This window comes from Callospermophilus lateralis, chromosome 8 (genome assembly GCF_048772815.1).
Source record: "Callospermophilus lateralis isolate mCalLat2 chromosome 8, mCalLat2.hap1, whole genome shotgun sequence".
Taxonomy (NCBI): Eukaryota; Metazoa; Chordata; class Mammalia; order Rodentia; family Sciuridae; genus Callospermophilus; species Callospermophilus lateralis.
The window spans coordinates 132,025,906-132,051,236 of record NC_135312.1 but is presented as its reverse complement, the minus strand read 5'-3'; positions in this window follow the sequence as shown (position 1 = coordinate 132,051,236).

Genomic DNA, 25,331 nt, shown 5'->3' with positions numbered 1-25,331 from the left:
GCAACCTGTCCCACAACATGAGTCGCACCATCCAACAAAGCCTGCAGGGGCAGAGTGAGGAGGAAGCACAACCATGTGCCCAGGAAACATGTGTAACGCCTCCTTTACTCCAATTAGCATAAAAGGGAGAGAGTTGGAATTAGGAAGGGAGGAGGATGGTTCTAGGAAAAGAGGACGGGGAATCAAACAGCAGTGGGTCACGAGGAGAATATTTTGATCTCATGACTAGGCAGGTTTCTTCTGACAAACATAACAAGGGCGATCTATCTACGCAGATCTAGACACGGACACAGATATACAGACTTACAAGGACAGACATACTATGATGGATTGGATCACTTTGCAAGCTGGAGACCAGGAAAGCCATGGGTGTGGCTGGAGGCCAGAGAAGTGGGGAAACAATGGCACAAGACCAGTCTGAGTCTCAAGACCCAGGAACCAGGGAAGTAATGCTGATGTCCAAGGGCAGCAGAATATGGTGTTCCAGCTCAAGACGAATGACTGAAGTCATTCTTCCTTTACCTTTTCTTTTCTGTTTGTACCCTCATGGTCTGAATGATGCCCACGTACATACGTGATCTTCTTTCCTCCACCTTCAAATTCAAATGTTTATCTCTTCTGGAGACCCCTTCACAGACACATCCAGAGCTAATGTTTTATCAGCAACCTGCGAATCCCCTAACCCAGTCAAGTTGACACGTAGAATCAACCATCACTCCTCAGTTTTAAAAATATGTTCAGGTTGCAACCGTTTTGGTTTTCAAAACTTTTATTCTAAGGTAACCATTTAGTTTAATTAGTCAATTGCTACAAACCAGATTATTGAATGGTGTCATACTTGATCAAGTCTTTAAACAAACATCTTGGTATCATGAATAACAGCTGTTAACGACTTGGAGACCTAAGGAGAATTAGTTAGCATTTACTGCCTATTTAATGTACTGAAGAGTTATTCCAGGTAGGATATGAGTTTCCTATTCTAATTTTCCTTAAAAATTCTCACAGACTGACTGAAATGGCAAATAGCAATATCCTTATTTAGGATGACCTAATCCCATGCAACAAATCCAATGTTCTTTTTCACAACAGGCTTTCTCTTCTATCTATCCTCTCGTTACAAAAACTTTGGAGATTATCTGTGGTTTCAAAGGATGCTTTAAAATCTGTTATTTCATGCCTGTGAGGAAGATAGGGCCAGAATATCAATCCACATTTGAGGTCAAAAATGTTACATGAATTGGGCAGGTCAGGTACTAGTTAGTGGCTGACCTGGGACTTCCACGCAGGTGTTCTGAAACCTAATATGGAGAGAGCATGCCCTCTCACTGAGAACAGACTGTCCCATACCTAGTTAGAGGAAAAGGGAATCTGAGGGCAGAGTTGAAGTGTTTTGGTCAACCTGTTTCTAGGATTCCTGGGAAGATTTTGAAGTCAAACCTAGACTAACGATGATTAATTTCCACCAGTAAAGCATATATATTTTAGAAGTTTCTGTAGTTGTTTCTTCTTTTTTTTTGTAGTTATGCTTTTTTAAAAAAATGTCTATTTTAAAGAAATTGACTGTTAAACATACAGCGCTTTTAATAGTAATGCAATGTCTATGACTAGCTCAATATGTGAAAAGATGACAGGCAATTTAACTTTGCTGTGCAGACTCTGGTTCTGTCTTGTAATGGATAGTACCGCCTTAGTTTTATGCTGAATTTCTCAATGTTCCTAAAGATTTAACAAAGTGTGCATGGCGATGTGAACGACCTGTTCTCCCCATGAAGGATGGCAAGCATGCTGTGCTGACAACACCATGCAATCCGTTTCAGAGAGGATTCTGTCTGTTCCCCATGCAGCTACTAAAATAAGAATGGATGAAACAGAAAGGGCTTTGCTAAAGTAAAATGAGACTGGGATGTTAAGAGGTCATGGTCTTCCGTTACACATTTTTGCAAGCTTCATCCCTAAAGATTGTCACACAGGATTTTTGCTGCTTTAAATAAATAGCAGTGGAAATGATTTTTCTTTCTTATGCATCATGCCCATGTTTTCTCAGATGAAAGAGAGCAATTATTTTACCTTGCTGTTCCATTCAACTTTATTTCTCCACATGATAAGCCCTTTCTTTTATTTTCTATGTAATTCACACTTCCATTTTGATAATCCTTGAGGTCAGAAGAAGCATTTAAATGTAGTCTGACAGAGTCCATTCACCACACTAGTTTTTGTTTCCTCTTTGTGTATCAATTCAGCATTAAAGGTGCAGTTTATTCTCCGTGTTTTCTCTTCAATTTAGTGTACTGTAAGTATTGCATAGTGTGTTAATTTCAAATATGACCAAATAGCATGGAAGGAGCCACAGAAATCAATTGGAGTGGTTTTAGAGTGTCAGATCCACGAATCAGATCAGCTTTCGTCAAGACGTGTTCAGCAGAACATTAATCTTGTGGTATAAAGAGGGTGGGCAGGAAGATATTTGAGAAATGTTATATGCCTTCCTTGGGAATTCATGAGGCATATTAGCATATTAATAGTCCTGGGAATTCTTTTGTTTTTAACCAATGTTTTCAAATTCATTTTTTTTTCAATTGCAAATATTTCCTTAAGCTTCCAATTTCAGTCTAGCATTCTGGAAACATTGGAAGAAAAAAAAGTGTAAAATTTCTTGCCCTTATGGAGCTTGCATTCCAGTGTGGAACACAGACAATTAACAACTAAATAAGAAAATAAATAGATGTCGGGTTGTGCCACGTTGTGGAGCTAAATAAAGAGGTGAGGAAGCGGAAGGAGGGATGAAAAAGCTGAATATTTATTTGACCCTAGAATTTGCATTATACACACATATCAAAGCCCTGTGGAACTAAAGCTCTGCAGGAAACACTGAGTTCCACAGAATTGGATGCTTAGACCAGAGCCTTGGACTGTTCACATTCTAGATTCACACGTGGGATTTCTTTACAGAAGCTGATTTATTTCAAAAGTTCCCTCCACTCAACAGTATTTTTCTGAATTTTGTTAACTGTTCCTGAGATATGTGAGGTAGTATTTATATGGCACTTCAAAAAGTTTGAAGTAGCTTTGTCCTTTCAGGGCACGAAATAGCTAACCCAAATTCAGAATAATAACCACTAGATGTCGGTGTTATCATTGGGTAAGAGGGATGATCTTAAATCTCCTTAGCAGACTTGGTTGACCTAGATAATTCACAGCATAAGTAGATATTAAAAAATCTCACCCTAGTCTATTACAATCTAACTGTATAACTCTCACAAGCAGTTCTTACATGGTAAAGACAAATATAAACTGGAATAAGATCTAAAGAAACTTGAGGAGGTAGGCTTGTTTACGTATTCCTCACACAGTTTATCCAGACACATCCTCTGTGATTCTTCCTCTATCTTTGTTAGTAAAGTCAGGAAACTTCAACTGAGCAGCTATTATGTCTGAGATGCTTGAGTCGTCACCTAGGAGGTGATGTGCCTAAGGTCATGCCCTTTAAAATGAGAGTGGCTAGAAATGCGACTTGGTAAAGGCAGTGTGTTTTTGCAGACCCAGATGTCCAACACGCATGCAGAGGGAGGAGCTTGACAGGGTGAACACCAGCTTTGCAGATAACCGAGAGGCAGCAGGGAGAACTGGTTTGCTGGGGGTCAGGCCTGAAGCAGGAAGGACCTAGGGCACTTTCACGACAGTCCAGGGAATAGGTAAAAACAAGGGAGAGAAATGAAGTACAGTAGAGGGGGTAGAGAGAGAAGATGGGAGGGGAGGTGGGGAGGGGGGATAGTAGGGGATAGGAAAGGCAGCAGAATACAACAGACACTAGTATGGCAGTATGTAAAAACGTGGATGTGTAACTGATGTGATTCTGCAATATATATACGGGGGAAAATTGGGAGTTCATAACCCACTTGAATCAAATGTATGAAATATGATGTCAAGAGCTTTGTAATATTTTGAACAACTAATAATAATAATAAAATAAATAAATAAAAATTAAAACAAACAAACAAACCAAAAAACATTGGGAAATACTTATACCCACTTACTCCCCAAAGAAATTAGAAGATATCTAACAGAAAATCATTCAATTCCACCCTTAAATCTGCAAAACTTACTTGGACACGGATCTGTTTCACCTTTCTCTCCTGTGCCCTGGCATAGGAACCTCTTTCCTGTGCAAGGCCAATGTGTCCGCACGTCTTTTTGCCCCATATCCTTGTCCTATCAAGAGCCAGTGGAGTGGAAAAATCCTCACTCTTACGATCTTCCTCTTTCTCATGCTCCTTCTGTTCAGAATTTACAGTGCTCAATGATCTCCAATCATAAAACAGAACCAACCAACCCTCCAATCCATGAGCCAGTGAACTTCCACTGTCCCTACAAGACTCTGCCAATTGCCTCCTACTAGGAATCAGTGGCCCTTGTCAATCACTCACTCCTTACCTGGCTGCAATCTGCCTCCATCCACACCAGCTGCTCCCACCAATGATTACCAAAGGCCTTTGTATCCCCAAATCAAAGGGCACTGTCACCCTTGCTTTGCCTGATGGTCTCATAGCATCTGGTTGAACATCTCCTTCGGGGAAACATCACCTTCCCACAGTGCTGAACTTTCCCACTTGTCTTTGCAGCCATCCCACTACTAACCAGGCATCCAGTGGCCTTCCTGGATGCTCTTTGGCATGGATCCTCCCCTTTCTCACTCTGCGTTTCCCAGAGCTAATGCTCATCCACTCTTAGGGCTTGCTGTTTATGTATATATCAAGACCGAAATCTTGGCCTCCAGCTCAGTTCTTCATTTTTCTCCTAGCATCTTTAAATCCAGAATATTGAACATGAACACATCAACTTCCTTTTAGAACTCGCTTCATTCCATCTTTCCTGGTGCTCCAGTCTGAAAGTTTGGCCACATCTTTGGGTTTTCCTTCTTTGGTGACTGCATTCAATAAATTCACTTATATTCATTTATTTGCCTAGTGCTAGAGACAGGGTAGCGAACAAAATACGCAGATGCTGGACTCCGTGGATTTTAAACCTGAGTTGCAAAAGGAGCCAGCAAAGACAATGAGTCGTGCTCGGTAGTTGTGAAAGGTATTTTGAAACGTATGCTGCGAAAGGGGGCTGAGGATGCGGCATCAGACACGTTGTTCAGAGAAATGATGGCAAAACAGAAACTTCAAGGGCAGTAGTAAATCAGTTACGTGAAAAGTGAGGAAAGGGTGTTTAGGCAGAAGGAGAAACACATGCCAAGGCTTTGAAGTGGGAAAGAGTTTGCCAGAAGGCCAACATAAAAACAAACCTGTTTGCATCTCTCTGCTGAAAACTCAAAACACTTCATGTAGCTAATAAAGCTCTTCAGGACTTGATCCCTGACTCTTCCGGGCCCCTCCTCTTTTTCTGGCCCTCTGGTCATTTTATTTTTGTGGCACTGGGGTTTCTTAAGGCTCCTCCGATGCTGGAGGCTCGTTAACTGCAGACTTTCTCTGTGCCCTTTTTCTGCAGCTACTGAGAAAGTCCTCACTGCTCCCTCCGCACCCGGCCCTTCAGACCCATTCCTCACGCCTTGAAGGAAGCCTTCCATGACATGTGGGTCCACCCAGAGTCCCAGGCAGGGACAGTGCCATGGGAGTCCATGTGCTGCCCTTTCATAACTAGTGTCAATCTTCCAGGACAGGCCATAGGCGTGATGAGGACAGGAACCTACCTCGTCTATGTTGTTTTGGATTCTTTAACCTCAGAGTCCAGGATGAACGATCCCTGACATTTCGTAAGCACCCAGTGACAATTTGGGTGAATGCATGCATGCCTGCATGAATTCCTGGATGTTGAAAGAGAGGCAGACATCAAGGATTTTGGCCAGCTCATCTCCACGGGATCATGCACCCCCATGTTGATGAACAGGTTTATGTGGGAAAGATAGTGAAGTCAGTTGGGATAATTTTGGGTTTAAATTTGGGAGTCACAAACTTCATCTGTAATATCACTGTTTAAACACACACAAAAGGCTTCTTTGACTCCATCTCCTTCAGTCCCAGCCTCATTTCTGCTGCTCCTTTCGACAGGCAATCTCCTTGAAATAGCTTGCTAGTTTCTTCACTTCTGCTTGTTTTGTGAATCCATTCAACGGTCTTTTTGCCCCACCACTCAACAGCAGCTGCCCATCAAACCCTCGTCTTCCACCTGTTGCGGACTCCTTGGTCCATAAAGCCTACTCAGGGGGATTGACATTGCTCATGATTTCTTCTTTCTGGAAACATTTTCTTTGTCTTTATTAATAACTCTCCTCACACCTCGCTGCTGTCACTTTTCTGCAGGATTAACCCCAACTTCCCAAACATCAAATATTGGGGAGTCCCAGAGCTGAGTCCTTGACTCTCCCTTACCTCTCTGTTGTCCAAGTTTAGGGCACCTATTCCCTGAGTGTTCCAATTCTCTACATCTAGCCCTGATCTCAGTCCTGAAACCCAGACTTTCCTATTCAATTTTCAGCTTGACATCTGCACCTAGATGCTAATTAGACATCTCAAATCTAACACATCAAAAACTGAACTTTCAAATTTCCTCACAAAATCTGCTTCTCCAGAAGTCTTTCTCATCTCAGTAAATGCAATTTATTCTGCCAGTTGCTTAATCCAAACAAGTTGTTCTTTACTTCTCCTTTGCTTTCACATCCCACATCTCATCTATCCAATCTTAAATTCCCTGGAGGGCACCTAGAACATGGTCACTCCTTACTGCCCTCACCTGGCAAAGTCATCTCACTGGTCCCCATGATCTTCCCTTGTCCCACAAAGCACCATAGGAGTCAAAGTAGTCTTTTACAAAGTGTCTCAGGTCATGCTATCTCCTTTTAAAAAATTCCTCGATGGCTTCCCTCACTTCTTCCTTACCATGGTCCCTCGGTCTTTGATCTTTCCTCAGTCTTCCTTCCTGACTATCTTATTCTGCTTTCTCTCCTAAACTCCAGCCACCCTGATTTCTTTGCCATTTGTTTTATCTTTACATCACTGTGACCAAAATACCTGATGAGAATGTCTTAGAGGAAGAAACGTTCATTTTGGCTAGGGGTTTCCCAGGGCGGTCCATGGTTGGCTGACTCCATTGCTCTAGGTCGGAGATAAGCCAGAGCATCACGGTGGAAGGATGTGAAGAAGCAAAGCTGCTTAAGTCATTGCAGTCAGGAAGCAGAGAAAGAACCAGGTGTCAGGGTCAAGATGTGTTTTCCCAAGGGCACACTCCGGTGACTTCCTTCCTCCAGTCATGCCTCTCCTGCCTACAGTTATGACCCACTTAGTGCATTTGAATTATTAATCCATCAAATGGATTAATCCACTGAGTAGATGGCAGCTCTCACGATCTAATCATTTTACCATCTCTGCATCAACACGGAAGCTTTTGAGGGACCTCTCATTTCTAAACCACAGTACTATCCTTTCAATGCTGCAAGATTGCTCCCACTTCACAACCTCTGCACAGTCTACATTTTTTACCTGGGACAATCATCTAGATGTCATCATGGCTCACTCCTTCCATTAAAGTCTCCACTGGAATATCACTTCATCCAAGAGCCCTGCCACTTACACCTCATCAAGAACAGAACCTGCCATCCCTCTGTGACACCCCTACCTCAATCCCATAGCACTAAGCATCACTTGACACATTCGGATTCCCTATTTTAGGTAGTACCTGCATAAATGAATCCAATCACAATTTGAAGTAGAATCAGAATTCAAATAGCATAGTCCAAATGTAAAAGACTTCTATGTCGTGGTACTTGATTCAACTAAGGCAAACAACTGGAAGCTTCTTCCTAACGTGTGTACCATTTTTTTCAGATGGCACGTTGCCCACAAAGGAATTGATTATGCAATAGAATGGTTCTTCTTTTTGGTTGAAAATTTAGACTCTTTCCATGTCTACTTCATGCCTTTCCCCTAGGTGACTGTAATTATTCATCCTTATTTAGCCTGATGGCTCCTTCCTCTGATTCTTTCAGCTCAGGGCTTTCTCAGAGCTTTCTTTGCATAAAAAAGAATAGCAGCATGTCAGTAACTTAGTTTTCTCAGCCAGTCTGATTCTCATAGAAAATTCTAAAAGAATTTACCTTGCTCTTTTAACATCGTAACACTTTCAAAACAACATAACATAGCAAAAATAATTTGCAAAGAGTTCTACAGTAATTTCCCCACACCCCTCAACTCCATGTGCCAGCTGGTGCTCCTGGGGTGAATGGCTGGGTAATGGCTCAGTTCCCAGGGAGAAGGAAATGAATATCTAAGCCAGCGTTTTGTTTTGTTTTGCCTTAAGTGCAATTAAGTTCCCTTTGGGCTCGCATTTGGTTTTGTTCAGGACTGTTTTCCCTGGGCCTAGGACTGTGTCTTGCATTCTGTGTGTATGTTAAAAATGAATACATGCTGAATTGAATGAGTGAATAAAGGATTAAATGTTACATGGTTTTCTGGGATGAGCCGTAGACATGGTGTGAGGAGATCTGGGTTTCAAGCCTTGGTTAGGATGCACGTGTCACAGCTTCTGTTAGTCAAATAGGGACATTGCCCTTCACAGGGCGACTGTGAGGACTAAGTGACAATGTGAACTGTGAAGCACAGAACAGATTCTGCATCAGAGTTAAGTTTTTGTCAGCACTCACTCCACCCCTTTCCTCCTTCTTTTGGTCATTATACTAACATGGCTCTTTCTAGATAAGCCATCGGTAGCACATCTTATCTTTTTGTTGCTAAGTTTCTTAGCTTCAAGGATCATAATACTTGCATGTGTCTTTGAGTATCTAATGAGACTTTGATGGTAAAAAAACAAAGTCTAATAAATATTGTGAAGGTCCCATAGTATTATTACTCGATAAAATTGCTAAATCCCCGTTATCTATAAATAACAGGATGTATATATAGTATGTGACAATCACACTGTATTGAGGTTGCTCAAGAAAACTGATTTTATTTGGCATATTTCCAATGTTTTCCCATTTTTGAAAGCCTCTGTTTCCTTCCTGCTCCCTTATAATCCATGTCTAGGAAGGAGCAACTCTGATCTGTTCAAGGGTAAAAAAGAACCTTGAAGAACCCTTAATTGTGTAACACTATAAAAAAGCAGACTATTTACTGGGAGGAGAAACTGGATTGAAGAATGGAGACTGTTTTCTTGGATCACTTCTTTGGTGGCTGAGTGGTTTCTTGTCCCCAGCATGACCAACTGTTCAGGCTGGATGACTCTTGGTCGGGGTGGGGTTGTCTTCTTACTGTGGCCTGTGTGGATGCTTGCCTGGCTGCTTGCCTGTCAGGTGCAGGGTGCTGGTAGCAGCATCCCAGGAATGACTTCCAATATCGTCAGTTGTCCCCTAGGTAGGCTGGCCTGAGAGAGAGAGCTCCCGACGGAGAGCACTGATTACTGACAGTGTAGGGTGGACTACAGGGCGGTCCTCAATTAAAAGGTTTCATCCATCCCTTAGAAATTGTCGTCTTCTCTTACTTGCTCTTGTTTAGTGGTGATAAGTTAAATGTGGGCTGAGGCAGGGTGACATTGGTTTCCATTTCCTAAAACCAGCCCTGTTTACAGATGATCTTCTGGTTTATTTACTAAAAATACTCCATTTTATTGTCAAAAGTGTCTGTGCTTGGACAATAAGTTATACATATGATCACTTTAGACTATTGTAGATGTGGGAATTGAGATGAAAAGATATGAGGTCCACCCCTCCCTGTTTGGTGAAGAAGAAGAAGAAGAAGAAGAAGAAGAAGAAGAAGAAGAAGAAGAAGAAGACGACGACGACAATGTACTGTGTAGCACTGGTTAGTTACAGGTGGCCCCCAAGGATGCAGACCAAGGAGCAAGGAGTGACAGCAATGGGTGAGAAGACCTCGCACCCTTGGAGGAGAGATCAAAGGATGCGTGGATGTGGACCACATTGCTCCTGTCTTTCTCTATTCCAGATTGAAGTTACAGGGTATACCCTCAGGCTGGTTTTACTTTCATATCATGTGTATGAGTCCGCTAGACAAACTCAGTGTTGCATAGCCTAATGGGATTATATAAGGGGAGGAGCCCTATGAGAAAAATGATATACAATTGTGAATATCAGCTTCGTACAGGTACTTGGACAGGAGCTCTGTAACTGAGAGACCTCAGAACTCCAGCTTCAGGAGCCTCATGAAGCCTCTGTTTCTGGGGCTAGAGATTGTCAAGGGCTTGGGAGCAGAATCCCTGGTTGCAAACAGCGTGAGAGCTTTTGAGAAGGGCTGGTGTCTCCTGCAGCAATCAGCAAGGGTGTCGGACCCACAAGAGTGGGGTATCCTATCCTGAGATGTCACTCACAACTCTGGCCACACATTTTTGCATAAAATTGAGTATTTACAACATGTTATGATTTAGTTGTAATGTGCCTACCCCTCAACAATCACCACTGAATTTGACTGTGGGGCAGTTATTGGATGTCATTTAGCCAGTCCACAAAGGAAGCTTTGAGGAACAGGTGGTTTTAGAAGTGCCATTAATATTTCTAATGATAGCTGACAGGTAATTAGCCTGAAAAATATTCTAACCAAATGACTCGAGCAATTAGGACAGTCCTGTAAAAGTAAAGGATGCCTCGTTTGATAAGAAAAGTGTAGGTTCCACACAGTTTATTGCATCAAACTGGCTCTTCTCTTATAAGCAGATCCAGAAGCACTTTGTTCTCTCTCTTAAACCCCATAGCTTCAAACCATGGTCGTATTTGAAATCTGTCAGCTGAGGTTTTACCATAACACCAGTCTTATCTTTTCAAAAGGATGGGATCAAAGTAGCTTAGTTTTCATCTGACTTTAACAGGGAAAATGGCCTGTGGCTGTCATTCTGTAATGAGAACTTTCCCAAGGGGCCAGCGTGAAAGAAACACAGCCATGTTTTGACATTGTATTTGTTATCATCAGACCTTCCAATCTCCAAAGATATGTATATGTATCTTTCCATAAAATCACAGACCTCTGGAGGAGTAAGGTAGGCATTGCTAATGCAACCCCTTCACCTGTGAAAAGAGCTTGAGAAGAGCTAAATGGCTCTTCAAACTGGGTCAAAATCAAGGAAGGGGACTCATGTTATATATCCTTGAACATTAAACCATGCTGCCATGGGCCTGGATCACTGTGTTCATGACAGGTCACACCATTTCATATTAAAATGGGAAAGGAAAGGACAAATCTCATTCAGAGATTTGTAGAGTTTGAAGACTGAGTGCTTTCTATTGGCTGTACATTAATAATTCAGCTACTAAACCCAAACTATTCTTTATTCTCATATTCTTAAAATGTTATCAGCCAGGATTAAAAATAGTAGTAGTTCTTGACATTTTTCCTCATAGAAGTGTGTCCTTAGTATGTAGGAGATGTAAGGATGATATCACTTTTTGTTTTTCTTTTTAAAAATTTGGAGAGGCTGGGATTTTATTCTTACTGTGTACGTTGTTTTGCTCTGATGTCTCAGTTTGAGTTGTTTCTTCTCCATCTTCAAGCATGTTAACATGTAGAGTTTTGAAAGTATCTTGTGCTCGGGCAAGGATTGGCTTCAACATTATTCTATGAGTGAGAAATGAATCTGAAAGTTGAATGCAGTTACAATACTTTACTAAAAATATGCTGCATTTTCAAAAGCCCCTTGAAGCTGGGGAGGAATGTATTCTAGCCTATGACATGCAAACACATGTTATATGGTGGTTCTGAAAGTTTTCTTTAAAAGAAGAGGCCATACTTTGCTTCTGCCCTTTGACCAACCCATTCTCTGGCATATAGATGTGATGACTGGTGCTCTAGGAGCCTTCATGGTTGATGAAGCAGAGGGCCACCTCCCAGAAAGGCAAAGAAGTAAGATTAAAGCGGGTGGAGAGTCTATTGACTTTTGTGGTACTGCTCTACTACGCACTATTAGCTCCGGAGTTCTTTTGTGAGGGAAAGAAAAATAAACTTGCATTTGTTCAAACCACTGTTTATATTATTCTTTTACTTATGCAGCCCAACCCTAGCTCAAATGATACCCAATACAATTATTTTAAATTATATATTAAAATAATGTTTAATGACAGGAGAAAATTCAGTTGATATTTTAAGTACAATAATTATTAATAAAGAAAGAAATAAACCAAACTGATGATAGTTCTTATTATTTTCACTGTCTTCTTTATACTGTTCTGTGTTTTTAAAAAAAATTCTAAAAGAAGAATTAGGCTCATCTTTGTAACTATGATTTATGCACATTTTTGCTTATTTCCTTATTAAAAAATTAGTCATTTATAAGTATAGAAATTGACTTTAAAGGTTTTTTTAAACTTATTGGCAATGGTTATTTTAATTTACCCTGAAGTCAGTAACATAGAGTTCTCATTTCTTTATTTCAAACTTGGCTATAGATAGGCCCATGGTATCTCACTTTTGTTTTGATTGAAATTTATTTTTCTCCTATAAAAATTATCAGTGAGAAATTAAAAATGTAAACTGGATGTGTCAAAGAAATAGAGGAACCAGGATGATTCTATGACTTTTGTCCTGAGCATCTAGGAATATAGACGTTGCTCTGTTTGGAAAGACTAAAGGTGGAGAGGATCCTATATGAAAATTTGGAAGCACATCCAAAATGTATTAATGTTGGGATAACTGCTAGAAATCTTAGTGGGAAATCATGGGAATCAGAAAGAGCAATCTGGGATTCAGGAGGGTCCTCAGTCAAAGATATAAGTATGGGAATCATCTATTTATGGATAATATTCCAAATCATGAGCTGTTCATTGATCTCAATGAACACATCAGGATGAGAACAAGTGAGGAGGCAGAAGCATCAAGAGCCTGTGATGTGCTGGCGTTAGTGGAAAGAAAGCTAGGTAAGCACCTCAGATGTCGAGGACAGATTGGAGAGGGCCGGGACAGAGATCTGGCAGGTACCATCAGCACACGGAGGTCGCTGGGGACTAACGTGGTTTGGTAAAGGGTAGGGACTCTATTGGGTTGGGTCTCAATCCTGATAGAAGTGAGTTTAAAAGAAAGTTGGAGGAAAGGAACTTGGAGAGAACAAATATACCCTACCTTTCATAGAGTTTTGCTGTAAAGAAAGGAAAGTGGTGAAGCAACAGTTGGCAGAGGAAGTCAGGTCTAGAGAACAGTTTGCTTTGCTTTTGGTAAAATGGGAAATATGGGAAATACAATGGATATTTTTTTCTGCTGGTAGCAATGATCCAGGAAATGCAGAAAAATTAATGACTCAAGAGGTGGAGGGAAAGGGCTGGGAGCATGCCTTGGAAGGGATGGGATCAAGCAGGTGTGTGGAGAAATTGGCTGTGAGAAGGAGGACAGACAGCTCCCTGTAACAAGCAGAAGGCAGGTTAGATTCTGGGTGCAGGTACTGGTAGGTGGGTAGTACAGGGTGCATGTTAACGGGAGCTCCTCATGGGCTCCTCCAGTTTTGGTCGGTGAATTGGGAAGCAAGGTCATTATCTGAGGTTGTGATCATAAATCTGAAGTGAAGCCCTTTGGCATGTTATGTGTTTCTGTCTAGCCGCTTGCAGCTTCTTGGGTGGAAGCATTAGGTAAGATGAAAATTGGATTTAACTTGGATTCAGTCAGTGGAGTATGAGCAAGAAATGACTAAGAAAATTTGGTGAAACTGCAAGAAAATGATTAAAGTAGGGAATGTCTGTGGAATTTAAGCAGAATAAGGAAAGAAGGGGATATATTCAGTGGGCAAGAGTAAAATAATCAATGGATTGGAAATACCAGTGGGATAGATCGATTATAGAAACCAGGATAATGAAGACAAGGCACTGGAAATGGGAGGTGCCCTCAGGTGTGACCACAGGAGCACCTAAGATAGGGTGGAATGAGAAAAAAACAAAAAAACAAAAACCTCAGATGCTGTATTTTAGCATATAATTTTATAAACTTTTTGATTTTAAAAAAGATAAAATCAGAAGCTTTCTTTAAAATCATGGCATATGAATTACCAAGATAAAGCCTGAAAATTCAGTTAGCATCTGTTTAGAGAAAGAAATTAATTATCTGAATAATTTTCTTTTCTAGAAATGGAGAGATGGGAAGTAATATCACTGCAATTAATTCTGGTGTTAAGATGATGTTTTAGAGAGCTGGAACCTGAAATATTGACTTATCAGCTATCTTAACCCACAAAAACGACTATTTCATATGGTTGAACCTTAAACAGTTATGTATACGATAGCAAAATTGCTCCAACAAGAATAAAATAAATAGGTCTGAGATTGTAAATAAGCTTTCTGAAAAAGACTTTATGAGTTTCCCTTTAAAGAAGAAAACATAAGGCAGAGCACGTAGACAAGTAACGGCTTACATTTTATGCCTTTATAGTCTTCTCTCTGGGCTTGTTCTCAACAGACTCATTATTAGAAGCTAGATGTCATTGATATTTTTAATATTGAAGTTATAAAAATAATACATGAACACACTTATTTACAAAAATGCAGACAATATAAAATGTGCACAGTAGAACATAAAGTTACCTTCTTCTTTTCTTTCCCAAACTTTAACTGCATTTCCCAGAGGTAACCCATGCAAAACGCTGTTTCCTCTCTAGACATTGCTGTGTATCCACCTGTACATCTAAGCACATCTCCCGCTTCAACTCCTTTTCCTCTTCTTTTCAAATCAGTGGGGAAATACTAATGCATACTTTTTTCGTGAGAATTTTCATTTAGTGACATATCTTACAGATCTTTCTACACCAACACATGTAGATGAACTTCATTTTAAATGGTTGCATTGTATTTAATAGTATTAATACACCACGGTTTATCCAACCACCTCTCTACTTTTGAATTTCAGATTACTAAAAGGAAATGATAATAATAGTAATCCTACTTTCAACGGATGTTTTGAGAGTGGAGTATATTTATCATGTGTAAAATATGTGAACGTGTACCCAGCACATGGTAAGCTCTTAATCTAACATTTGATAGTGCCAGTCTTTATCTCTGCCAAATCTGATTGAATAAAAATGATGGAAAATTACTGTTTTACTTACTTTTCCTGATTTATAATGATTTTTAATACCTCTCCGAATGTGTATTTTACATTATATTTTTCTCTGGTTTCCAGTCTTCATAATTTCTAATTAATCCCTATTGGTTTGGAGATTCATATTTGGTTATAAAATATATTGAAATATATTATCCCAACTTATCATTCAACTGTTTTCATTTTTAACAGCATTCATTGTAAACACCCTTGGTGTCCCACATGACATTCCCTGGCCCCTGCTCTGAGTTGCAGTCATGATGGACAGTGCTCCTTGGGCCAACCAGGCACATGCCCCGTATCTCGCAGGGCCTTGTTGAAGACCACAGAGTTTCTTTAATCAGGATGCTAACTAAGTGATCACGTTTCCAAGGGTTTCTGTCACTCAATGGATGACAAGGGCAAGTTTCTGGTTCTGCTTCTAAGGGAGTTCGAAGTAAGACAGTTGATGATAAAGTTGACCTGGAAGCCACAGTGAGGATGAGAGACCCGCACTCGACCACACACTGTAACGGGTAAGTGAGGTAGGAATACTGTAGGAGGCGAGGGAGGGGTGATGCTTTTCATAAGTGAGGAGGTGAGGGATGCTCTTTCAAAAGCCCTGATTTGTGATATGTGAGGGTCATTTACAACTGGATGTTGAAGGATCAGGTTATGTATCACCACTAGCAGTTGAACAAAATAGGGACAACAGGCATCATGAAGATTGTGAATTCACCTGGTTTTGTTAATGGCTTTGAATTCATGGAGGAAATTAAGACAACGATAGACTCACTTCTCTAAGCAGACGGTGATTTTTTGCAGCCAAGGAAAGACTATTGGGGGCTAATAGTCATTCTCTAAAATGACAGCACTGCCAAGGGGCTGTCCACAGTCATGGTGGACAGTGCTCTCGGGGCCACCTAAGCACCTATACCACATATATCAGTGGTGTCAGTCCCTGTGGGCCAATTGTATTAGTCAGAAATTGAATAGGCAAGTATCTGGACTCTGATATTGGGACGGATACAGATGGATGAACTGCCTGAGGACTTTGAGCTCCCAGATGTGCCCAAGTTCCACATCGTTCCTTCATCCTGCTCCTCCTCCTTGGTGGAGCCGTGGAGCCGTGGAGCCGAGGCTCGAGATTCTCGAGAGTCCATGCTTTTGCTCCCTCATCGAGTTCAGCCAATAACAGAGTCATGGCAGAACTTCACCCAGAAGGAAACTATTCTGGCTGTTTCCAACCTTAGGATGAAATAGAGTTTTTAAGCTGATAGACCGGTAAGAGTTGATTAATGTTCACAGGCAGCGGAACATGAACAGGGGAGGGTGGTGAAAGTGTTCAACAAAGTGGGGCAGAGTGCAGAATGAAAGGCTGGGCAAGGAGATTTGTTGACATAGGAGCACTTTCCTCTGCCAGGGCAATGTAAGCCCCTCTTATGTGCCTCTAGCACGACTCCCGGAAGCCTGGGTTTGATGATGGGCTTCAGCAAATGAGTTGAAGCTACCATGACTGTCTTGCTGACATGTGGGGTGGGGTGGGTGGAGGAGGGGGAGAGAATGTTAGATTGGTTTTATTACATGGGATCAGAAAATCCACTTCTTTACTAAAAAATTCCAGAGGACACTTTCTTTAATAAAGCAATGAAAAGTGAACTCAAATGACACACTAATATTGTGATGCTTAGTGGTGGCTGTCCCCTGAAGGCTAGTGTTGACAATTGAGTAGACTGCCATGGAACTGGGTTGGCAATGACAGGTGAGTGGAAAAATCACAGGCCATGAGGAGACTCTTATGCATTAGAGATAAGTCATATAGAGTCACCACAATGAGCTGCAGGGTTAGAATGGCAGACAGGTGACCTTAACTTACAGGGATCTCTAGTTATGACTTAGACTATGGTGTTTCTAAGATGAGAGATGAGTTAACTAGGATATTTCTTGACTTGTAGATCCAAGAATATAAGAGTGAAATAAAATAAAATCAATAACTAGCAAGAGGAAATCTCTTTGCTAATGGCATAAATAGAAATGTTAGTCTCTCATCCTGTTTCAGAATTAGACCCAGATGTCAAGCCATCTTGCAATCAATTGAAAGCCAGGTCACCTAGAGGAGAGTTTTGTAAATCATTGTAGAATATGTATTAAATATACCCTATTTTCTCCAATGAGACTTGAACTAGTTAATCAGGTTAACTGTATATTGGGGGAAGGGAATATACCTAGATTTTTGATGGATGTGAGATACAGGGCTCCAAATGGTATGGATACTAAGAGAACCAGCCTGCTATCATGACCATGGAATATAGGAGACAATGGAATTCATTGATAATGCATGTAAACGAGTCCACAAGCCCTCCTGTCTGCTGACTCCTAATGGAATTTCAGGGATTAGCACTTTCTTCCAATTTAAGAGACACAGTGGCTTTAATCCATACCCATTCTGCTCACTTTCACGGTTTGTGGAAAACAGGTAAATCATAGCATCTGTGGGTGAACTACTGTAATCTTAACCAAATTGCATCAACAATTGCTGCTGTTGCACCAGATGTGGTATTTTTATTGGATCAGGAAACATAGGCTGTGGTACCTGATATATGACCATTGATCTGGTAAACATGTTTCTTTTAATCTATATTAGTAAACAGAATCCAAAGCAGGTGTTTTATGAGAGGAAAAGAGAAAGCATACACTTTCTTCTCTCACAGCTGTATCTGTGGCTCCTTGTCACATTGTAGTCTGCAGTGTCTTTGATAATTCTGACGTTCAACAAAACTACCGTGGCCACTATGTTGATTATCCCATGCTAATCAAATATGATGGAAAGGGGACTGGGGATGTGGTGCCGTGGAAGAGCCCTTGCCCAGCATCCTCAAAGCCCCGGGTTTGATCACAAGCACCACAAAAGTAAATCAAACCAGATATGATGTAAAGGATGCGGCCAGCACCCTGGATGCCTTATAAAATATATGTGTACAAGGATGGGAGATGAGCCCTGTAAAAATTGAGGGAATTCCCAAATTAATGAAAGGAAGGGGATGACTTGTGGCTTGCTGGAATAGTTCCTCAAGGTTAAGGACAAATCATGACTCGCACTACTCAATTTTTAGAAAAATGAACAATGTTTGGCTTGGTGCAATTGAGCATATCTGGATTCTGGAGGCACTGCATACCACACTTGGGGATATCCCCCTTTAATGATTATTTGATCATTTGAAAGTTTTACAGCTTTGAGTGAGGTTCGATGTAAGACAGATTCTTCATCAGATCTACGCTATTGGATACGTTTTCCTGCTACTCAAAGTACAGCACCCAGCCATTCCAGTGGTATCATGTGGAGAAAGTGCGAGAGAGAGAGAGAGAGAGAGAGAGAGAGAGAGAGAGCGAGTTGCTGCCCGTGTGCCTGGCCATCTGGAGGAAGCTGATACCTTTAACAAGAACAAAAACACCATTTGACTTACCAAGTACTGGGATACAGTGGAGACTGTGTAGTGACTGCGTATCTTCCTATGATGCATCAAGCAACTGTGAGGTTGGAGCAGCCCACTGGGAGAGAGGTCTGACAAACATACCAAGTCACAGATCTGCCCGATACAGGAACAATTCATGGCAGGCTGGAAATTACTTATCAGGGTTTGGGTCCAAACAGGATGAAAGGATGGTGTGTCACCATTGTACCAAGACCTTTCATCTGTTTCCACCTCATGAAGATTTCCTTTCAGCTACCCGCTGAAGTGGGGGAGAAATTGGGCCCATATGTTAGTGCCAGCCAAATACGGGATCCTGATACAGTGCAGGCCCACCTGGGAGTAGCTCTAAAAGATATTGATGAGAGGAAATCATTCCATTAGCAGGACTGTGAACACCACACCTGGTTTTCTCTTGTATTGGAGGGAAAAATAGACTGAAGTAAGACTGTCTACAGTTTCCTGTGCAAAAGTTTCATGGTTTAACTCCTTTTTCAAGAATAAATAAGCAAGCTATGTCCTGCCAGTCAAACCTGGCCCTCTGCCTATTTTTGAATGGTCTATGAGTTTTAAATGTTTTTCATATTTTAAAATGTGGGAAAAAAATTTTTAAAAAGAATATTTCATGTTGTGTGAAAATCATAAAATTTTTGTATTTGTAAAGATTAATTAAAGCATCACTACGCTTATCTATTTAGATCATCTACACAACTCTTTTTATGCTACAAAGACAGAACCGAATGGTTGAAGAAGAGACCAGAAAACCTAAAACATTTACTAGGTGGCTTTTACAGGAAAAGTCTATGGATTTCAACAAGGGCTTAGGAGAAGAATTAGTGGGGTATTACAGGCAGGGACATCTGCATTGACTTTGGGAATATATACGGACTTCTTGTGTCTCATGTGAATGCCTGATAAAAAGCATCCACTTCAGAGGAGGTACTGAGCAGCCGGTGTGGGGATGATCCCTCTGTTCTGTGTCACTCAGACTCTGCATATGATTGCCCTGAGGGTCCACACACTGAACAGCCAGGGGTGCTACTCACCTTTCCATTGCTGTGGGTAAAGTACCTGAGACAGTCAAGTTAAAGGAGGCAAGACCATGGTTGGTAGGACCTGTGGTGAGGGAGCACATATGGCATGGAGGGTAGAGGGAAGCAAAGTGGCTACCTCCTGGCAGTCAGGAAGCCAAGAAAGAGAGGAGGAGGGCCGGGCTTCCACTTTCCCCTTCAAGGGCCTGCCTCCAGTGAGCTCCCTTCCTCCCACCAGGAGGCCCAACCTTCTGAACGTCCCACCTCTGGGGGACATTTAACACCCAAGCCCTGGCACCATAATAGCATACGTGAAGACTCTTCATGGGTCCAGTAGTGTTGACTTTCTCCTACCAAGGGCTCTGTCTTTGCTACCTGGCTTATCAGCCACACAGCCCAGTTCTGTATTGTTGGTAGTATCCGGTGTTGGCAGACCAGCACGGTGGGGCAGCGATCTACTCTTACTGAAGTTGGTACCCACTCCAGATTTGATTTGCCTGCTCCACCTGCAGTATGGGACACTATTTTCAGGTAGTGAAACTCCAAGAGTTTACAGAATGTCAGACTCACTGATGTGGGAACCACTGCAGCAAATCCTCAGGCACAGCAGCAGATGTGTTGTCAACAGCCACTCTGTTAGAGCTTTGGAATGACCTGTTGAAATCACAGCTTGTCTGCCTGGGGATGACGTGACACAAGGCTTAGCTGCTGTCCGTCAGGATGCCTTTCACTTGGTCAGACTTCCACTGTATGTGTCAATATCTTTAATAGTTAGAATAGGAGGGTTCAGGGACTAAAGGGGATTGACCTTTCAAAATACGATTGTAATGACCCACTCTAGAATTTGTGCTTTGTGTCCGCGTCACTCTAGGCTTTATGGATTAGAGCTTCTGCTTCTGGTTCCCAAGCTTGTCATCAGAGATACACTAAGGAGTCCACATATACTGAGGTTATGACTATCAGTGGAAACTCATAGTCCCCTTTCACTGACAAGAACCCTACGTTATAAACCTCAGTATTCTAGAACTGGCAATGAAGGAGGAGAAATTATGGCTTTGCACTCAGCGCTGGCTCTGGGTACCGTAGATTATTGCATGAAATCTTCTATGTCAAGAATTTTTGGAGGCTGGCCACCAGTTTTAGAAGTTCTTGACAGAGTGGTTTTGAAGTGCGACAGTAATGGAGAAGATGGGTCTGATGTGTGGAGTCAGACCCAGAGACCCACATCTGATTTTGGCCACGATCTACTGGAAGCTCTTTGCGAGTTCAGATTCACATTGGCACTTAGGTACCGACTTAATTGTGAGCTGTGTTTTTCTCTACATTTTTTTCTTTGGTCACAAGAACTCAGTTATTATACAAATAAAACCTAGAAATCACATATATGAGGTTGTGAGGGGAAAGGGGGGGGAAGGGAGAGAACGGAACAACAACAGATGAGGTAGAGAGGGAAGATGGGAGGGGAGGGGAGGGGGGATAGTAGGGGATAGGAAAGACAGCAGAATACAACAGTCACTAATATGGCATTATGTAAATATTGTGAATGTGTAACTGATGTGATTCTGCAATTTGTATTTGGGGTAAAAATGGAAATGCATAACTCACTTGAATCAAATGTATGAAAGATGAAAAACAACAACAACAACAAAAAAAAAACCTAGAAGTGGGGGGAGTCAGTGCTGGGAAGTTGACCTCCAACCAAAGTGGGGCAGGGACAGTGCACTAATGCCCTCTCCCATCCTTCCATAAAGAAATCCAGGGAGGCAGGATGGGAAACTGAGTGCATTGCCTATCACATCAGTCCCAATCAATCAGTACCCTATGTCATTAAACTCACCTCCTGTCTCCCTCTTCCTCATTCAGGTTCTCCAAAATCACTTCCAAAACAAATATCCTACACTGCAATTCAGTGCAAGGCACGTGCACAAAGCTTTGTCTTGACTTTCCTTCTAAGTAATTCAAACCAGGATACTATCATTTAAAATACGGAGAGTTAGAGTATTTCTCTGTGCTCAGAACTACGATTCTTTTCCTTTGTGACTTGTGTGTTGTGTTTTGAAGGTGAAGCCCTAATACACTTCAAGATTATGAGGATATTTGCCTTTATTTTCTTTTAATACTTTTAGAGGTTTTTCTCTGACCATTGCTCACTTTTTTTTGTGAATTTTATTATATGAATTTAGCATTATTTTTAATAAATTTGTAGCCAGCTATCTGTTTGCATAGTTCCTTTTCTTTACAAATTGGATTTGAATATTGCTTGCAAAGGATATGGAAAATAGGCCCCAGAGAACTTCCTTTATCCACAATAGTTCCCCTACCCACCCTCCTGCCGTGTGTGGAGAGATGGTTTGTGGTAAATTGGAGCTTTGTCTTTGCAGCAGACAAAATAGAATTCTGGGCCTCAGCTGGAGAGAAGGCAGGAAGGGAAAATAGAGAGAGTACAGAAGGGGCTCACACCTGGCCCTGCCTATAGCTGAACTGGCTGTCCCCAGTACTGAGCCCCAATAATCTCTATCCACATCCTTTGAAGGACATGGAAAATAACAACCCTCCAGCAGAAGGGGAGAGTAATGGGCCCTGAACTTGTAGCAATTTTCCTTATCTACAACCCTTCCCCTGACGGCCAAGGTTTCCCTCCAGCTGTTATCAACACGTTTCCTTCCAGGACTCTAAACCCTGTAAAAGTCAGACCCTTGTTGTAGCCAGTTGCCATTTTCCCTCTTGAAAATGTGTCCCTCTGCTGCTTAATAAAGCATCGCTGGTCCCTTGAGGTCGGCCCCCATTTCCTCTTTCTTTTTGTGTTCTTTTTCATATGCTTCCAGCTTCTAGACACAGTTCTAACCTATGTTTTATTATGATTTTTTTTGGTGTTCACATCACAGTATTTTAATTCTTTATAGTGCATTTTGATATCTGATACAGTCAGCTTCTGCTTTCAGTGTTTCAGAGAGTGACCAGAATCATGTCCTAAGGCACACAGTTAGAATCAGCAAGGCTCAGAGGCAAGGAGTCAAAAGTTCTAGTCAAGATTCAGGAACCCTGGGAAGATCCTCTTTCTGGGACAGAGTGTTCAGTTTGGAAGGCAGAGTGGAGAGGATCAAAGGCTGGCATGGCCAGCTGGAGAATGAGGTGTGCTGGCATCATGCTGTGGAACCTTCCAAGAGGGAGAAGGGTAGACGCCCTCCTGATGCTTCTGGAACGCTCCCTACCTTCGCAAGGTTCTGGGCACCTTGGGTCCAGTCACTCCAGGGTCTATAAGCAAACTGTTCATGAAAGCATTTTATTTTGTCTGTCAACAGCTCTGAGGAGTTTGCACAGAAAGGCAATAAGGAGTATTGTTAAATGATTTAAGTGTTGAATATAATTGGCTGTTAATAATAATAAGTAAAGTGGAAGCTCTCCAAATTAACTTCTCATCCCTGTTAATTACCACTTTGGGTAATAAGGTGAGCTGATTCTGACTCTCCCACAAATATATGGACTTTTTTTGAGAAGTGGAATAATGTAATTACAAATCAACTAACCTAGCTCTTCAGTGTCAGGTGATGTCTATCAACTCTTAGTGCGAAGTATAACTCAAGAGCCTATGGTTTTATATATTAGCAAAAGGAATTATTTGTACTAGTCTTATTGTAATATATGAATAATATAATTTAGAAGATTTTTTGTTTCAATAAACACCATGTATATGCTTATTTATTGCAAAGATAATGACAGGCAGGGGTAGGTCATTGTCAGAAGAGATTCCTGCACACAGATTAAAAGCAGGAAGTGAAGTAGTATCAGCCATACTAATTGAAGTAAGCAAATGGGTATAAAAAATGTGTGAGATAATGAGTTTATTTCCTGACACAGCAGTATAGTCAAAGAGACTCTGGCAAAAGTGCCATGAGCCCTGTGAAGCGTGAAACCAGAGAAGAGTTTAGTCACCCTTGACAGAGTAAGAAATGTATTGGGTAGAGCCAGCTGCAGAGAAAATTCAAAAACAGAAATTGATGCACAGAGAGGATAATCAATGAAAAACTATCGTGTTGAGCAGGTGGCTCACTAGTCTATAATAACCAAAGTGAGAATAATTAAAGATGTTTGTATTCAGTACTAACAAGAATATCCCCATCATGGAAAGAAAATAGTAAAGAGAATAATGAGCATGCAGAGATAAAACTTCTCATTTTATTTTATTAGAGAGATGAGCTGTAAATAAAATATTAATAAAATAAAGGAAGAATGAATTAAAGGTATTGATATTATGAAATAGTACAATAACAAGTTCAATTTAATGAGAATGAAATTCTAAGGAAATAATTATGACATTCACACATTAACACTGGTTCATCAACATTAATTCTTGTATTCTAAACACCACCATATGAAAAATTATGGCTCATTAGTTTCTTTAAAGCATTTGGAAAGAGGTCTATTTTAGTCAGCTTTTTAAAAAAATTCTAATTTGCTATATATGACAGAAGAATGCATTACAATTCATATTACACATATAGAGCACAAATTTTCATATCTCTGGTTGTACACAAAGTAGAGTCACACAATTCATGTCTTCACATGTACTTAGGGTAATGATGTCCACCTCATTCCACCATCTTTCCTATCCCCATGCCCCCTCCCTTCTCCTCCCATCCCTTTGCCCTATCTAGAGTCTGTCTAATTCTCCCATGATCCTCCCTCCCAACCCCATTATGAATCAGCATCCTTATTGATATCAGAGAAAACATTTGGAATTGGGTTTTTGGGAGTGGCTTACTTCAGTTAGCATTATCTTCTCCAACACCATCCATTTACCTGCAAATGCCATGATTTTATTCCCTGTTATTGCTGAGTAATATTGCATTGTATATATATACACCACATTTTCTTCATCCATTCATCTACTGAAGGGCATCTAGGTTGATTCCACAGTTTAGCTATTGTGAATTGTGCTGCTATAAACATTGATGTGTCTGTGTCCCTGTAGTATGCCATTTTTAAGTCCTTTGGGTATAGAATTAAGAGTGGGTTAGCTGGGTCAAATGGTGGTTCCATTCCAAGTCCAAGGACTCCCCATACTCCTTTCCATATTGGCTGTACCAATTTGCAGTCCCACCAGCAATGTGTGAGTATGCCTTTCCCCACATCCTCACCAACACTTATTGTTGTTTGTATTCTTAATAGCTGCTATTCTGACTGGAGTGAGATGAAATCTTAGAGTAGTCTGATTTTCATTTCTCTAATTTCTGGAGATGTTGAACATTTTTTTCATTTATTTGTTGATTGATCATATATCTTTGTATATCTTCTTCTGAAAAGTGTCTGTTCAGCTCCTTGACCCATTTATTGATTGAGTCATTTGTTTTGTTTTTTTTTTTTTGGTGTTAAGGTTTTTTGAGTTCTTTATATATCCTTGAGATTGGTGCTCTATCTGATGTGCATGTGGTAAAAATTGGCTCCCCAAATGTAGGCAATCTATTCACGTCACTGATTATTTCTTTTGCTGAGAAGAAGCTTTTTAGTCTGAATCCTTCCCACTTATTTATTCTTGATTTTAGTTCTTGTACTATATGGGTCTCAATAAGGGAGTTGGGGCCTAATCCAACATGACGAGGAGATTTGGGCTAACTTATTCTTCTATTAGGCACAGTGTCTCTGGTTTAATTCCAAGGTCCTTGATCCTCCTTGATTTGAGTTTTGTGCGTGGTGAGAGATAGGGGTTTAAATTCATTTTGTTGCATATGGATTTTAAGTTTTCTAGCACCATTTGTGAAAAGGCTATCTTTTCTTAATGTATGTTTAGGCACCCTTGTCTAATATAACTGTAATTTTGTGGATTTGTCTCTGTGTCCTTT